General features: G+C 46.9%; 1 pseudogene across 1 annotated transcript; it reads left to right on the top strand.

Moving 5' to 3' along the window:
• Nucleotides 1-649: 649 nt before the first annotated feature.
• On the top strand, nt 650-2,932 carry LOC308476357 (vitelline membrane outer layer protein 1 pseudogene; annotated as a pseudogene). Its single transcript has 3 exons — nt 650-820; nt 1,869-1,966; nt 2,641-2,932. The product of its transcript is annotated as a vitelline membrane outer layer protein 1 pseudogene (transcript).
• Nucleotides 2,933-5,969: the final 3,037 nt, after the last annotated feature.

Here is a 5,969-nt window from a genome sequence, read left to right as displayed (position 1 = left end):
AGGCCCTATGTTTTGTGAAAAGTGTACCCCGCTTTTCACAAAAGATTTCAGGGTATTTAACTATGCATTCCTTTGGAAGTGTTGCAAATCTATGGCAGCATCCCCTGACCTTGTGATCTCTAGATGTTCTGGACTACAATTCCCATCAGCTGGAACCAGCACCGTGTTTGCTGGCTGGGGATGATGGGAGTTGCAGTCCGGAGCATATGGAATTTACCAGGGTGGGGAAGGGTGGCCTAAGGGGCGCTGCAAGCCTATGCCCTTTCCATGTAAAAAATTGTAGATCAGTGTTGCAGGAGGTCCCAGGTATATCCTCCAGCATCTCCTGGTAGGGCTGGGAAGTCCCCTGTCTGAAACTTTGGAGAGTAGCTCTAGTGTAGACAGAACTAAGCTAGATAACCAATAGCCTGGCTTAGAATAAGGTAATTTCCTGTGTTACTAGAGCGAAGCCCCTGCCAAAGTTTGTATCTCTGATGTTGGAGGCACTTAGTCCAAGCTGAAGTAATCACACTTCCCTCCAGGGGGAAACACAAGATTCAGGAAGATTTTGAGAAGAGGAGAGAGAACCACACTTTCTGCTGAATAAATTCTCAAGGCTGTTATTCTTCCACTCAGTTTTTGCAGCTTGATCTGGTGCAGTCCACCTGCCATGGATCTCTCTACCAGTGCTGTGGTCTTCTTGTTCCTCACCTACCACCTCTGTGAGGCAGGAGATCGAAGCTATAATTCAATCCTCATTGTGCCCAACGGCGGGGAGTGGGGAGAATGGGGAAAAATTGAATCCTGTCCCAAAGGATATGCATACGGATTCTCACTGAAGGTAAAGGCTTATCTAGATCTTCTTTTTGATACCCTGATCCCAAGGAATAGTCACAATAATGTAATATATATATATTTTAAGTTGCTTCCCATCTTTCTTTCTGAACCTATTGCCTGTATATTGCTGCCTGCTAGGCGCTTTGAAGTGTTGACTGCCATGCTTAAAGATTTAATAGCTCTGAAAAGTCTCCATGCCACTTTGTCAATCCACACTGGAGAGGCTTAGAGTGAATTGCATTTTACATAAAAGAAAATTGGATGGACTGGAGGAAAAAGGGACAAGGATACAGTAAAGTTTGGAGTGCAATGAGTTGGCAATATTGTGGTCAGGTTTATCTTCCTGAAAAGTGAGCGCCCAACTGGAAAATACAGACTAAACTGTTAGTGTGGAAGTAACCCAGGTACGTTCTGGTGCTTTCTAGAAGGGTTGCCATAAATCCAGATTTTCGCTGACATGTCCAGGATTTCAATAACTTTCCTCAAAAAAGCTCAACAACTTTTTGTGTTTGGATTCTTACTTCTTGAAATAATATGGCAACCCTAACTTCACAAACTGGAGGAAACCCGCTGCAGCATATGCAGACATAAGAGAGGGATTGAGAATGCCTTAGGCAGCCATTAGCAAGATCATTTCTTTCCTTTTAAGTTTGCTTACTTGGGGCCCATTGGACTGGTTGCACCAAAAAGCTACTGTCTTTTGATGCAGCTCAGAATGTAAATCTCAATCCACAACCAGTAATACTTGTACACAATTAGGGACATGTAATTATGAACAGACAACTGCTTATTCATGTTGCAAGCTACTACTTTGGAAAATTCAGACTAGTTTGATTAACTACAATAACACCCCCTCTTTTGTAAAATACACAATATCTTTTTTCCGTTTTGTTTTCTGCATGGGTACTATTTCTTGTTTCTTCCTTTTTGTGCCTGATCTTACTTTGTGCACTTGTAATTTTGTACTTTTTATTTTTCAATAAAGAATATAAAACAGAGTCCTAGCTTGCAAAAACAGCTTCATTGCAGTCTCTTTCTCTCATTTGCACCAGACAGAGACAGAACAAGGATTGACTGGTGATGATACTTCCCTCAATGGCATCCGTCTCCATTGCAGTAGTGGTGCAGTTGTACAATCCACTGTCGGACCGTAAGCATCTTCTTGATTTTTCTCTTTGTTGCTTGGAAAGTGATGCTGTGAGAGGCTGGCTGAAATCTATTATGTTTCAGCACCAGGGCAGGATAATGTCAGGGTCTATCATCCTCATTCTTAGCTCTCAGACTCTAAGGATACCAACTCTAGGTTGCCTTCCAAATTTCAGAGGAACCCAAGCCCCACATAACAAAGAGAAAAGAGACTGCAACAACAGAGTACAAAGGTAGGGAAAAGCATGAAGCAGCAGCAGCACACAGAATGAGGTTGTTCTGCTTTACATCTGTTAGGCAAGAGCAGCAATGCTTCATGGCACCGATTCACCCTTACCTTAAAAAACAGTCCCATTCTTAACAGAAGATTGGGGTTCAAAACCCCTTTAAAGATTCTCTAGCTTCATCTTCCAGGGGCAGATTGGGAGGGTGTGGTGTGGGTGGACCCCGGGTGGCACAGGGCAGATCCACCTACTCCAGGGGTCACAACACACAGCCCTACTTAGAAGTTGAGGTTTGGTAGACACACTATACCTGATGAGGTCTACAAATGACACCTTTTAAAAATCTAAGGAGGTAACTGCCCTCTTGACTTTCATGGTGGAAAGCAAATCATTCCAATTTGGGTCGTATTTCCAGAGAGGCAGACATTATCATATTGTCTTCTTTTTTTTGCAGGTGGGGAGAGTGGACAGAGGTTAAGGAATGCCCCAGGGGCTACCTGGTTGCTTTCACTCTGAATGTTGAATCCCGAAAAGGGCCAGCTGATGATACAGCAGCCAACAACGTCCAGTTCAGCTGTGGAGATGGTGTGATACTGGAGGGCGAGTCCCCCACCTTTGGTACTTATGGCCAGTGGAGCAAGCGCTGCACCGCTGGTGCCATCTGTGGGATCCAAACAAAGGTGGAGGCTCCAGCTCCAGGTGATAGCACAGCACTTAATGATGTCAGGTTCTTCTGCTGTGACTGAACCACCTGGGCTTCATCCTGCCTGTGTTCCAATGGTTTGTTGGCATGAAACTTAACTAACAATAAATCTTAACCAAAGAGTTGTGTGTACCTTTTGGAGCTTTGTCCCTTCCTGATCTCAGTTCCTTAAGACTGCATGAATTGGTTTTGGATGGGAGTGTTGGGATACTGCCAGGGCGACAAAGCCATCAGGCAGGCCTCCACGTCGTCTCTGGATGATCTCCCCGTCTCCCGTAGAACAGCACCAGTCAATTGGTGACACGAGCCTCAGACACATTCCAAGGCTAGTGCACACCCTTTCTGCAGTTTCCACAACGGAAGATTCAGCCAGGAGAGCATATTTACAGCTTTATTCAACGTAGATCAGAACAAAGGAAAAACATGACTGCTTGCATTCATGTCCAGGAAAACAGCCGGAACAAAAGCTATATACAAAACGGAAGTTCCCAGAGAGAACAGTGCTGGGAGTAAACAGGCATGTGACACACAACAATCATGCCTGACCATTTAAGGTGGAATGGAACTGTATCCTAACAGGGAGGCCAGTGCAATGTTAAAGAGGGTACCATCCTAGAGCCGTAGTGTGATATCTTTAGCCCATTGATCTTGCCAGGCCCACCAGCCTCTCAGCTTGTCCCATGAGGTTGCTTTGAACAAATCGCACCCACTTGCCAATCGTTGGCCATCTTAGGCACAGTGATCTCTTATGTCTGATCTAAGCACCATGTGGTAAGATTTGAGGATTTGAAGGAATCTGAGCACCACGCATAGGAGCCAAGGTCCCTTCGTCTCCCCCATAAGCTATTTGGGGGGTCACTCCTCCCCCCAAATTGATGGGCACTTCCATTCTAATGGTGTGCATCATGTGATCAAATATGTAGGGTGGAGCTTACCTGCCTCCCTCCATATCGTTGGTACCTGTGAGCTAGCCAGCTGCATGCGTTGCTGCACTTAGCAGAAAAACACTCCCAGCAGCCAGCCATAAATTCCTTTCTTTATTTTCTTCTGACAAGATTACATGCAGAATAAACAAAGCGACCCGTCTCTCATGACGCGTTGCTCTAACTACTTTCTCTTTTCCCTCTCCCTCGAGACCAACAGAGCCAACGGCTCAGCCCCTTCCGTTTTCCCCTGTGATGTGGATCCCCCTCTCTCTGAAGCACCCCTTCCTCCCCAGACTCACTATCCTCTTCTCTGTCTTCTGAGGAGGACTCAGTACTGAGCAGTGGAGATCGTTCCCTGTATCCTCTGATTCTTTCCTCCCTCGCTGCCTGCGGTTCCCTGACAGTACCCCTGTCACTAAGCACCACCAAGAGCTCAAAGTGCAAGCAGAGTCTTATCCTGAATTGTAGCACTCTGCCCAACAGTGCTCAGCTCAGAAATAAGCCTTGGGCTGTTATTTGAGAGTAGAAGGCAACGTTTGCACATATTCCTACTCCAAGAGCATGGAGGAGAAGGTTGCAAATGCCTTTACTCTTAAAGTCCAGGCAGCATTTCACTTACCTTCAATCTATGCACAATGCTGAAACCAGAGAAAAGACTCTGCTTGCTCTTGGAAAGTAAAAAGCAGGTTTTTTTGTTTTTTATTTTTATGACAAGGGATGTTTTTATTTTAATTACATGATCACGAAACACTACAGTCACCCTGACTGTACTCATTCAAGCCTGATTGCACAATTCTATAAATTATAATACAAGAACAAATACATATGTTAAGAACCATCCATGATCAAAAGTTCCCTGGCTGACGAGAAGGCTTTTTGAAGTTGTTACAATATAATGCAGGTAAAAATAGAAAGTTTAAAAACCAATCTCATCAGAGAATCATTTCCGTTTGTATGGTGAAATAAATAAGGCAGTAAAAAGCTGATTTTTATTCTGAAAGGTTAGGGAAAGGGATCTCTGGCTATTTCTATTTATTTATTTATTTGGATTTTTATTCTGCTTTTGGCCCCATCCACCCATGGAAGATTGGCCACATTCCAATCTACCTCTTGGGGCAAAATTGCTTCCCTGCTCCTCTCATATAGGGGTTGACGAATGGATATGTTATTTTCTTCTGAGTCCTGAAGCACAGCAATCAAAACTATGGTTAGAGAGCAGTGGAGTAGTAATGGTAAAAGGTAAATGACCCCTGGATGGTTAAGTGCAGTCAAAGGCGACTCTGGGGTTGCGATGCTCATCTTGCTTTTAGGCTGAGGGAGCCACTGTTTGTCCACAGACAGCTTTATGGCTCATGTGGCGAGCATGACTCAACCACTTCTGGCGCCAGCGGCGTAGCGTGAGTTGTCAGCACCCGGGGCAAGGCAAGTAATTTGCGCCCCCTAACCCGGGGCAAGGCAAGTAATTTGCGCCCCCCCAACCCCTAACCTGCCGATCTGAGTCGAGTTGCTGCTGGCGCTGCCGCCCAAACCACGCCGCTTGCCCGGAGGAGGAGGGGGGCAGAGAGGCGAGGAAAATGCAACATGGCCCAGCAGCTGCAGCAGCAGCAGCGGAGGCGGGGCTGTGAGGAGGGGCTGCCTGGCACGTCCTCCGCGGCCCTGACGCGCGGGGCTGAGAGCCGCTGCCTGCCGGACGCCTTCAGCCCGGGCGCGCGCACAGCTCGTCGGTTCCACGAGACATGGGGCTCTGCTACAGCCTGCGCCCGAGGCTCTTCGGCGACTCCGGAGGCAGCGAGCGCGCCCCCCCAGATGTTGCGCCCGGTGCGGCCGGCCCCCCTGGCACCCCCCACGCTACGCCACTGTCTGGCGCAATGGAATACCATGACGGAAACCAGAGCCTGCGGAAACACTGTTTAACTTCCTGCCACAGCGGTACCTGTTTATCTACTTGCACTGGTGTGCTTTCAAACTGCTAGGTTGGCAGGAGCCGGAACAGAGTAGCGGGAGCTCACTCCATTGCAGGAATTCAAATTCAAATAGTGGATCCATGATCACATCTGTGGTCCCAAATATTCAGGTGGCCAGAATAGAAGTTTCCTCCTCTTCCGTAAACAGCTGTTGTAGCTGAGTGACCCAGATTGCCACCCTCTTGGCAGA

Source organism: Podarcis pityusensis, assembly GCF_964106645.2.
Source record: "Podarcis pityusensis genome assembly, chromosome: 4".
NCBI classification, from domain to species: Eukaryota; Metazoa; Chordata; class Lepidosauria; order Squamata; family Lacertidae; genus Podarcis; species Podarcis pityusensis.
Note: the sequence above shows the minus strand (reverse complement) of the source record. Positions and strands in the feature narration are given on the sequence as shown.